The sequence below is a fragment of the Aethalodelphis obliquidens genome, unplaced genomic scaffold (assembly GCF_003676395.1).
Source record: "Aethalodelphis obliquidens isolate GAN/ISIS:26980383/991018 unplaced genomic scaffold, ASM367639v1 scaffold56, whole genome shotgun sequence".
NCBI lineage: Eukaryota > Metazoa > Chordata > Mammalia > Artiodactyla > Delphinidae > Aethalodelphis > Aethalodelphis obliquidens.
Genome location: NW_020838000.1, coordinates 6,664,711 through 6,676,996, shown reverse-complemented (window position 1 = coordinate 6,676,996; position 12,286 = coordinate 6,664,711). Strand labels below are relative to the sequence as shown.

Below are 12,286 nucleotides of genomic sequence, written 5' to 3'. Positions count from 1 at the left end.
AGAGGGGGGAAAGGAAGAAGTAGAAAAAGGTGCAATAGCAAGAAAAGTGGCAAGATGTGCAATATGCCTGTGATCCCTTCCTACGTCCCTTCCCCAAAATTCAGTAAAGATCCTCAAAATATATGTAAAAATTTGATGGGAATGTTTTTTTTTCCAGTGGAAACAGTGAACGGATGGGCCTATACATCCAAGGGGTCCTGGAACAACTTAGAAACAGCCTACACAGACAAGGGAATACAGGAGCAGAGAGAAACAGAGTCAGCAAGTATTTTCTATAAAGAGCAAACAAGTAAATATCTTAGAACTTGTGAGGTCCATAGTCTCTGTCACAACTACTCAATTCTGCCTTGTAGCATGAAAGCAACTGTGGATAATATGTAAAATATATATATTTCAGAATTGGAATTTCACATAAGTTTTCATGCGTCACAAAATATTCTTCTTCTTTTAGTTTTTCGTCAACCATTTAAAAATGTAAAAGCCATTCTTAATTTGTAAACTATATAAAAACATAAAATTTGGGCTTCCTTGGTGACACAGTGGTTAAGAATACACCTGCCAATGCAGGGGACGTGGGTTCGAGCCCTGGTCTGGGAAGATCCCACATGCAGCAGAGCAACTAAGCCCGTGTGCCACAACTACTGAGCCTGTGCTCTAGAGCCTGCGAGCCACAACTACTGAGCCCATGAGCCACAACTACTGAACACCGCGCACCTAGGGTCTGTGCCCTGCAACAAGAGAATCCACCGCAATGAGAAGCCCGCACCCTGCAACGAAGAGTAGCCCCTGCTCACCACAAATAGAGAAAGCCCACGCGCAGCAACGAAGACCCAACACAGCTAAAAATAAATAAATAAATAAAATAAATTTATTTTAAAAAATAAAAAAGCAAGAGTTACAATGTTAATATAAAATCAGAATTAAACATTGAAAGCATTAAACAGGAGTGTCATTTAAAAAAAAAAGAACATAAAATTTGGCCCATGAGCTATAGTTTACTCTCCTCTGGCCTGAGATATAAGGTATAGGAAGGCAGTTAAGTCGTGGGAAGACCTTCAGGCTGTCCCAGGGAGTAGAAGACATGCTAGTCTATAAAGGTAGGGTTGTACCTGCAGCCATGCAGGTAACTTCTATCAAAGCTCCGGCAGCTCTATAATAAAGACATGGGAAACTCTAAGGAGCTTCTTAGTTACCTTAGAGGACCCTCCCTCCTGACCTCTGCACTCCTCTTTCTGCCCAGTGAAACATGTTTGTGTAATATTTAAGCAAAACAAGTGTTTTTTCAGACTAGGAGGGACAAGGAGAAAAGTTTCATGGTGAATAGAAGGAAAGAATGATCAGATGACACAAATTTGTTTTTTGGGAACTCAGGATGCAGTTAGATTCCAGGCATAGACTTTCAAAGACTTGAATTCATCATATAATTACATTATTATCTTGGAACTTTGAAGATGAAGGCCCTTCTTTCTCTGGGTCCTCTGAGCCACACATATCCTAAACTAGAAGGTAAATGAAGAATCAAGCAGTTCAAGCTTCCATGGGGCTTACAGGCAATGGTGTGGAAGTTTCTGGAGTAGGGAGAGAAAGCTCATGTGTTCCTGAGTCACTCCAAAAAAAGTATTAAAAAACTGAAAGCTGCATGTTAGACTTAGAGTAATAGAAAAGGGAACATGTGGGGAGAGAAAATAGATGTGGATAAGTAGATGGGTATAAGAAGAAGAAATAAAGATTAGAGAATTGACTTCAGTTCAGTTTCTAATTCACTAGTTTTTTTCTTCCCCTCGGCATTTAGAAAGTCAATTGTATTTCCAGTTTAAAATTGCCTTACAGTTTTAAAAAACTGCCTTATGGTCTAAAAATTGCTGGTAAATGTTTTAGGCATTGTTGGAATTCAAAGCCTTCTGGAAAATATGTGGATCACATATTCCAAATTTGACTGTATAATGTACTAACACATCCAGCAGGTCAGAGAATCTCAATACCTTTCCTTAAACTGGTCCTAGTTAAGGACTTAACAAATTGCTCAGGGAGATTCCTCTCTAACTCTGATGGATTAAAAAAAAAAAGAATGTTCTCCCCTTCTTCAGAAACATTAAGGGCATTGGTTCCCTTCCCTTCTGGTCCCAAGATGCTGCTAAGGGCAACCCCTTGAATCCAGCTGAGATAGGCTGGGACCTGGGATTCTTTACCAGAGTGCTTGCACCAGGACAAAGGTCTCCTCCAGTAACAAAATACAAAGAAACTATGAATGACTAAAAATAACTACACGCATGTGCAGTTGGGGTAATTATGCACAATAGGATACAAAAAGGCCACAAACCAACTGCCATTTCTGAGGTGCCAGGAGAAAAAACAGGGTACTGTGGCATGATTCCTGCACACGGCACCACCACAGAGGTGAGCAGACTGCCTAAGGTGGGCCTCCTGTGGACCCATGGACCTGCCCCTTCTATTATCCCATTTAAGGACCCACAGAGCTTCTCTCAGGGAACAGTAAAGACACCTGTTTCTTGTTTTTGCTCCTTGGAGCTACAGAAGTAGCCTCAATAAAGCCTTACCTGAAATTCTCATCTGGCCTCTTATCAGTTTCTACTGATTAAAGGATCCAAGGGCCCTTGTCAGTAACACAGACTCATGGTGTTCTTTGGTTTTTACTTAGGTCTTTACATCTTTAAAAACACTTGGGATTGCTTATAATAAAACACAGGCAGAATAAGACTGAAGATGATGGGACCTCCCTGGTGGCACAGTGGTTGGGAATCTGTCTGCCAATGCAGCGGACACGGGTTCGAGCCCTGGTCCGGGAGGATCCCACATGCCACGGAGCAACTAAGCCTGTGCACCACAACTACTGAGCCTTCACTCTAGACCATGAGCACCCCAACTACTGCAGCCTGCACACCTAGAACCCGTGCTCCGAAACAAGAAGAAGCCACTGCAATGAGAAGCCCATGCACTGCAACAAATAGTAGCCCCCTCTCACCGCAACTAGAGAAAGCCCACATGCAGCAACGAAGACCCAACACAGCCAAAAATAAATAAATAAATTTATTTAAAAAAAAAAAGATCAAAGATGATTAAAATAGGACCAAGGGCAGCTACAAGCAAACAAGGGAATACTGAGGAGCTATAGAAATGCTCACCAGAAATTTGCTCTGAGTTTCTGACAGAGAATGAGGTATGTATCCTTCATTATTATTAGAAGGAAATACACCAGTTTATCTGAAAGATTCAACCCTTTGCTTCACCCTAAGTTTTGAAATGAATTTCATTATTCAGTAACATGGGTTTATTTATCAAGACCGACCTCTGTGCCTCTGGATGTTATAGGCAATAGAGAAACAGAAATAGAGTGCATTTCCTGTCCTCCAGGTGTTCATGGTGTAGGGAGGAAACAGGTATCTAGATAAACTACTAATATGGGTTAAGATCCCTAATGGAACCATATACAAAATACTGTAGAGGAGTCATCATGACTGCCGCCGCCACCAGGCAGCCAGGGGGAATCCGCCCGCATACCCGGCCACGGAGTCCCGCTAGAGAAGCCCCCTGGCGGCTCTGCTGAGTGTCTGAACCAATGACTTAGCAGGCGGGGGGCCGGCAGGAAGGAGGAAGTAGGCCTTCCCGCAGCCCCTACTGAATGCTCTGATTGGGAAAATGAAACGGAGGAAGCAAGACAAAGGGCAGAGGCTCCTGCATGGCTGTGAATGATGCCCTGGATCGACTGATACCCTGGACGTGGAGCATGAGAACAGCACCACCCTGGGGCATGAGTGGAGCCCGCGGAGGTGGAGGCGGGCCACCACTCTCCTGGGAGGTGGTTTTCCAGGCTCTGGCTTCCTCACGTACCGCGGCCAAGAGAGTCGGGACAGGGATGCTGACTTGGATGTGGATGACATTCTGGAGCTTGGGAAGCCATGGTACATGGAGGCTGATGCCATCCTCTGCACAGGCGAGGAGCCAGGTGAAGCCGAGGAGAGAGGCACACTCCTCCAGGGGGCAGTCCTAAACGGCCCTCCCAGCACATGCACCACGCCCGAGTTCTCTAAACAGGCGAGGAAAGAGATGCCTTCTACCAGCAGCGGTGAGAGCAGCACGCAGGAGGCCGTGCAGAAGACCGGCAAGGAATAGCAACCGAAGATGTAGCTGTGACCATGTCTGAGGCCCTGCCGGGTCAGGGAGCTTGGACGGCGGCTATCCTGTGGGGACCATTACAAGTGCCTTGTCGGCATGGACTCATACTTGATGCCCCTGAAGACCATCCAGGGTTAGCTTGTGTGCTGTGAGGGGTGCTGACTGCGGACCCTGGTTGCTGAGAATCTCCACCCAGAGACCCATGGAGAATCCACTCGTGAGCCAGCCACCCCAGGCAGGCCTTGCCTCCAACAGCCCCCCTCTCCGCCCCCCCGTCCCCCATGACGTGACCTCCCCCTTGTACACACTTCCACTCAGGTTCTCCACGTACATACATGCACTCATCAAGGACTCTGGAGCCAGAGTAGAGGCAGAGGCTCAGGCCCTGCCTGCCAGATCCCACCAAGATGGGGGACCATACCTGTTCCAGGTTCCATTCCTGGGGTAGGAAGGTGGGGGCAGTAGGAAGGGGAGGTAGCCCAGCAAGGCTCCTGAGATCCAGCCCCCAGCCTGACAGATGGACAGACAGACTTGCAAACACCAAACTGAATCACATGTAACAACAGGACCATATATGTTTACAATGTTGTGTATAAATGGGACAACTCCTCCCCTTAGGTTGTAGGAGTTTCTTCTTTTGCTAAGAACACCTGGAAGCAGCGCCATCTTCAGGTCTGGCTGGGGGCCAGGCCCTTCCACCTCTTGGGGTGCCTGCCTCTCCCCCTCCCTGCACCATGGTGTCACTTCCATCTCCCATGTGCTCCGTGTTCAGTGGTGTATATTTCTTCTCCCAAACATGGGATGCATGCCCTAAGGACATGATCTTCTTAGCCTTAGCTCCTGGGGCTCTTCATCAGGGGTTAAGGAAGTCGGGAGGCATGGGAAATGGGAACCCAGCTGAAGCAGGGGCTGAGATTGGGGCTGGAGGAGGGTGCTTCTGGCTGCACAGACTTCAGCTGAGAACCTTTCCTGGAATTAGAGCTACTGTTCCCAGGGAAAAGTATTGTCTGCCCTGCCCTTCTTATGGACCCCATGGACTGATGCTTTGTCTGTATATGCTATACAAAGGTACTTGTCCTTTCCCTTTATAAACTACATTCAACATGGATTAAACCAATAAAGACAGCTTTATTGAAGATGCTATAGTGTACAGAGATAAAGGAAAATAACTTTGCCTATGGTTGGCTAGCTAAACTTCCTGTAGAAAGGGAAATTTGAAAGATGAGCAGAGGAGAGGCAGCTGCCCGAGCAAGGAAATGGTCAGCCCAGCTCTGCACTGAGGGATGGAGGAACGCCCAGGAGCCTCCTCTGTTGCTGCTTGGCTGTGTGGCCAAAAATAAAATCTGCAATTATTTTTAATACTGTTCTAAAAATAGGGGGTTTGCTTAAATCCGCCAGTTGGTGTTTTGATTTTTAAATTATGTGCAGAGGATCATGCTTAAACCCTAGTGAGTATCAGAGCGGGGAGGGCCTATAATTCACTCAAAATAAATAGAAGAAAAACGCATCAGGGCTGTGTCTCTGAGGTGGGAGAGACAAGTTCAGGACATTGGTCCATCAGAGACCTCCCAGCTCCACGTAATACCAAACAGGGAAAATCTCCGAGAGATCTCCATCTCAACACCAAGACCCAGCTCCACTCAACGACCAGCATGATACAGTGCTGGACACCCTACACCGAACAACTAACAAGACAGGAACACAACCCCACCCATTAGCAGAGAGACTGCCTAAAATCATAATAAGGTCACAGACACCCCAAAACACACCACGAGAGGTGGACCTGCAAACCAGAAAGACAAGATCCAGCCTCATCCACCAGAACCCAGGCACTAGTCCCCTCCACCAGGAAACCTACACAACCCACTGAACCAACCTTAGCCACTGAGGGCAGACACCAAAAACAAGAAGAACTATGAACCTGCAGCCTGAGAAAAGGAGACCCCAAACACAATAAGATAAGCAAAATGAGAAGACAGAGAAACATACAGCAGATGAAGGAGCAAGGTAAAAACCCACCAGACCTAACAAATGAAGAGGAAATAGGCAGTCTACCTGAAAAAGAATTCAGAATAATGATACTAAAGATGATCCATAATCTTGGAAATAGAATGGAGAAAATACAAGAAACGTTTAACAAGGACCTAGAAGAACTGAAGAGCAAATAAACAATGATGAACACCACAGTAAATGAAATTAAAAATTCTCTAGAAGGGATCAATAGAATAAATGAGGCAGAAGAACGGATAAGTGATCTGGAAGATAAAATGGTGTAAATAACTATTGCATAGCAGAATAAAGAAAAAAGAAAGAAAAGAATTCAGGACAGTCTCAGAGACGTCAGGGACAATATTCAACGCATCAACATTCGAATTATAGGGGTCGCAGAAGAAGAATAGAAAAAGAGACTGAGAAAATATTTGAAGAGATTATAGTTGAAAACTTCCCTAATATGGGAAAGGAAACAGTTAATCAAGTCCAGGAAGCACAGAGAGTCCCATAAGGGATAAATCCAAGGAGAAACACACCAAGACACATATTAATCAAACTATCAAAAATTAAATACAAAGAAAAAAAAGCAGCAAAGGAAAAAGCAAGTAACATACAAGGGAATCCCCATAAGATTAACAGCTGATTCTTCAGCAGAAACTCTGCAAGCCAGAAGGGAGTGACAGGACATATTTAAAGTGATGAAAGGGAAAAACCTACAACCAAGATTACTCTACCCAGCAAGGATCTCATTCAGATTTGATAGAGAAATTAAAACCTTTACAGACAAGCAAAAGCTAAGAGAATTCAGCACCACCAAACCAGCTTTAAAACAAATGCTAAAGGAACTTCTCTAGGCAAGAAACACAAGAGAAGGAAAAGACCTACAATAACAAACCCAAAACAATTAAGAAAATGGTAATAGGAACATGCATATCAGTAATTACCTTAAATGTAAATGGATTAAATGCTCAAACCGAAAGACATAGACTGGCTGAATGGATACCAAAACGAGACCCATATATATGCTGTCTACAAGAAACCCACTTCAGACCTAGGGACTCATACAGACTGAAAGTGAGGGGATGGAAAAAGATATTCCATGCAAATGGAAACCAAAAGAAAGCTGGAGTAGCAAATCTCATATCAGACAAAATAGACTTTAAAACAAAGACTATTACAAGAGACAAAGAAGGACACTACATAATGATCAAGGGATCAATCCAAGAAGAAGATATAACAATTGTAAATATTTATGCATCCAACATGGGAGCACCTCAATACATAAGGCAAATACTAACAGCAATAAAAGGAGAAATCAACAGTGACACATTCATAGTAGGGGATTAAACACCCCACTTTCACCCATCAACAGATCATCCAAAATGAAAATAAATAAGGAAACACAAGCTTTAAATGATACATTAAACAAGATGGACTTAATTGATATTTATAGGACATTCTATCCAAAAACAACAGAATACACATTCTTCTCAAGTGCTCGTGGAACATTCTCTAGGATAGATCATATCTTGAGTCACAAATCAAGCCTTGGTAAATTTAAGAAAATTGAAATCCTATCAAGTATCTCTTCTGACCACAAAGTTATGAGGCTAGATATCAATTACAGGAAAAAATCTGTAAAAAATACAAACACATGGAGGCTAAACTATACAATACTTAATAACCAACCAAGAGATCACTGAAGAAATCAGAGAGGAAATCAAAAAATACCTAGAAGCAAATGACAATGAAAACACGACGACCCAAAACCTACGGGATGTAGCAAAAGCAGTTCTAAGAGGGAAGTTTACAGCAATAAATTCCTACCTTAAGAAACAAGAAACATCTCGAATAAACAACCTAACCTTACACCTAAAGCAATTAGAGAAAGAAGAACCAAATACCCCAAAGTTAGCAGAAGGAAAGAAATCATAAAGATCAGATCAGAAATAAATGAAACAGAAATGAAGGAAACAATAGCAAAGATCAATAAAACTAAAATCTGGTTCTTTCAGAAGATAAACAAAATCGATAAACCATTAGCCAGACTCATCAAGAAAAAAAGGGAGAAGACTCAAATCAACAGAATTAGAAATAAAAAAGGAAATGTAACAACTAACACTGCAGAAATACAAAGAATCATGAGAGATTACTACAAGCAACTATATGCCAATAAACTGGACAAAATGGACAAATTCTTAGAAAGGCACAACCTTCGGAGACTGGACCAGGAAGAAATAGAAAATATGAACAGACCAATCACAAGCGCTGAAATTAAAATTGTGATGAAAAATCTTTGACCAGACAAAAGCCCAAGACCAGATGGCTTCACAGGCAAATTCTATCAAACATTTAGAGAAGAGCTAACACCTATCCTTATCAAACTCTTCCAAAATATAGCAGAGGGAGGAACACTCCCAAACTCATTTTACGAGGCCACCATCACCCTGATACCAAAACCAGACAGAGATGTCACAAAGCAAGAAAACTACAAGCCAATATCACTGATGAATATAGATGTAAAAATCGTCAACAAAATACTAGCAAACAGACTCCAACAGCAGATTAAAAGGATCATACACCATGATCAAGTGGGGTTTATCCCAGAAATGCAAGGATTCTTCAATATACGCAAATCAATCAACGTGATACACCATATTAACAAATTGAAGGAGAAAAACCATATGATCATCTCAATAGATGCAGAAAAAGCTATCGACAAAATTCAACACCCATTTATGATAAAAACCCTGCAGAAAGTAGGCACAGAGGGAACTTTCCTCACCATAATAAGGGCCATATATGACAAACCCACAGCCAACATCATCCTCAAAGGGGAAAAACTGAAAGCATTTCCACTAGGATCAAGAACAAGACAAGGTTGCCCACTCTCACCACTATTATTCAACATAGTTTTGGAAGTTTTAGCCACAGAAATCAGAGAAAAAAAAGAAATAAAAGGAATCCAAATTGGAAAAGAAGAAGTAAAGCTGTCACTGTTTGCAGATGACATTATACTATACATAGAGAATCCTAAAGATGCTACCAGATAACTACTAGAGCTAATCAATGAATTTGGTAAAGTAGCAGGATACAAAATTAATGCATAGGAATCTCTTGAATTCCTATACACTAATGATGAAAAATCTGAAAGTGAAATTAAGAAAACATTCCCATTTACCACTGCAACAAAAGGAATAAAATACCTAGGAATAAACCTACCTAAGGAGACAAAAGACCTGTATGAAGAAAATTATAAGACACTGATGAAAGAAATTAAAGATGATACAAACAGTTGTTGAGATAACCATGTTCTTGGTTTGGAAGAATCAATATTGTGAAAATGATTATACTACCCAAAGCAATCTACAGACTCAATGCAATCCCTATCAAACTACCACTGGAATTTTTCACAGAACTAGAACAAAAAATTTCACAATTTGTATGGAAACATAGAAGACCCCGAATAGCCAATGCAATCTTGAGAAAGAAAAATGGAGTTGGAGGAATCAGGCTCCCTGACTTCAGAGTATACTACGAAGCTACAGTAATCAAGACAGTATGGTACTGGCCCAAAAACTCAAATATAGATCAATGGAACAGGATAGAAATCCCAGAGATAAACCCACACACATATGGTCACCTTATCTTTGATAAAGGAGGCAAGAATATACAATGGAGAAAAGACAGTCTGTTTAATAAGTGGTGCTGGGAAAACTGGACAGCTACATGTAAAAGAATGAAATGAGAACACTCCCTAACACCATACACAAAAATAAACTCATAATGGATTAAAGACCTAAATGTAAGGCCATACACTAGGCTGGAAAACATAGGCAGAACACTCTATGACATAAATCACAGCAAGATCCTTTTTGACTCACCTCCTAGAGAAATGGAAATAAAAACAAAAATAAACAAATGGGACGTAATGAAACTTCAAAGGTTTTGCACAGCAAACGAAACCATCAACAAGACGAAAAGACAACGCTCAGAATGGGAGAAAATATTTGCAAGTGTAGCAACTCACAAAGGATTAATCTCCAATATTTACAAGCAGCTCATGCAGCTCAATATCCAAAAAACAAACCACCCAATCCAAAAATGGGCAGAAGACCTAAATAGACATTTCGCCAAAGAAGATATACAGATTGCCAACAAACACATGAAGGAATGCTCAACATCATTAATCATTAGAGAAATGCAAATCAAAACTACAATGCGATATTATCTCATACCAGTCAGAATGGCCATCATCAAAAAATCTAGAAACAGTAAATGCTGGAGAGGGTGTGGAGAAAAGGGAACCCTCTTGCACTGTTGGTGGGAATATGAATTGGTACAGCCACTATGGAGAACAGTATGGAGGTTCCTTAATAACTAAAAGTAGAACTACCATACGACCCAGCAATCCCACTACTGGGCATATACCCTGAGAAAACCATAATTCAAAAAGAGTCATGTACCACAATGTTCGTTGCAGCTCTTTTTACAATAGCCAGGACCTGGAAGCTACCTAGGTGTCCATCGACAGGTGAATGAATAAAGAAAATGTGGCACATATATACAAAGGAATATTACTCAGCCATAAAAGGGAACAAAATTGTGTTATTTGTAGTGAGGTGGATGGACCTAGGGTCTGTCATACAGAGTGAAGTAACTCAGAAAGAGAAAAACAACTACTGTATGCTAACAGAAATATATGGAATCTTAAAAAAAAAAAAGGTTATGAAGAACCTAGGGGTGGGACAGGAATAAAGACACAGATGTAGAGAATGGACTTGAGGACACGGGGAGGGGGAAGGGTAAGCTGGGTTGAAGTGAGAGAGTGGCATGGACTTACATATACTACCAAATGTAAAATAGATAGCTAGTGGCAAGCAGCCACATAGCACAGAGAGATCAGCTGAGTGCCTTGTGACCACCTAGAGTGTGTGGGAGGGGGATGCAAGAGGGAGGAGATATGAGGATATATGTATAACTGATTCATTTTGTTATAAAGCAGAAACTAACAAACCATTGTAAAGCAATTATACTCCAATAAAGATGTTAAAAAAAAAAAGGAATCCAGTGAGAGAGGTATCAAAGGAAAAAAAAAAATAGCTAAATGGCCATACTAAAATATTCCTAAACAAGGTCTGTTCCAGATAAACTAAAATCTCAATCTGCAGACATAAGGAACTCTGATATTTTAAAGACTTCCTTTGAAAGGTACCCTTCGTTAAAAATTCTCGCCTTGACAGATATAGTCTACCCTGTAGAAATACATAATCCAAGAAACTTCACAGCTATCAAGGAGAGGTTTCTCCATGTTGCTGCAAGTGGCATTTTTCATTATTTATAACGGCTGAGTAGTATTCCATTGTATATGTTTACCACAACTTCTTTATCCATTCATCTGTTAATGGACACTTAGGTTGCTTCCACATCTTGGCTATTGTAAATAATGTTGCTAGGAACATTAGGGTGCCTGTATCTTTTCATATTAGTGTTTTCAGTATTTTTAGATATATACCCAGGAGTGGAATTGCTGGGTCATAAGGTAGTTCTGTTTTTAGTTTTTTGAGAAATGGCCATACTATTTTCCACAGTGGCGGCACCAATTTACATTCCCACCAACAGTGTATGAGGGTTCCCTTTTCTTCACATCCTCACCAACATTTGTTATTTGTTTGTGTGTGTGTGTGTGTGTGTGTGTGTGTGTGTGTGTGTTTTGTTGATAGCCATTCTGACAGATGTGGGATGATATCTCATTGTGGTTTTGATTTGCATTTCCCTGATGATAGCAACATTGAGAATCTTCTCATGTATGTGTTAAACACATGTATGTCTTCTTTGGAAAAATATTCAGATTTTCAGTCCATATTTAATCAGATTGGTTTTTGATATTGAACTGCATGAACTGTTTACACATTTTGGATATTAACCCCTCATTTGTCATATCATCTGCAAATATTTTCTCCCATTCAGCAGGTTGTCTTTTTGTATTTTCAATGTTTTGCTTTGCTGTCCAAAAGCTTTTGAGTTTAATTAGGTTCCATTTGTTTATTTTTGCTCTTGTTTCCTTTGTCTTAGTAGACAGATTATATATATATATGGCTACAACTTATGTCAAAGAATGTTCTGCCTATGTTTTCCTCTAGGAATTTTATGGTTTCCA

General features: G+C 41.2%; 1 pseudogene; it reads left to right on the top strand.

Moving 5' to 3' along the window:
• The first annotated feature begins 3,642 nt into the window (after positions 1–3,642).
• The window catches only part of LOC113609337 (E3 ubiquitin-protein ligase RNF220 pseudogene), a 29,183-nt pseudogene continuing 20,539 nt past the window's right edge, over positions 3,643–12,286 (top strand).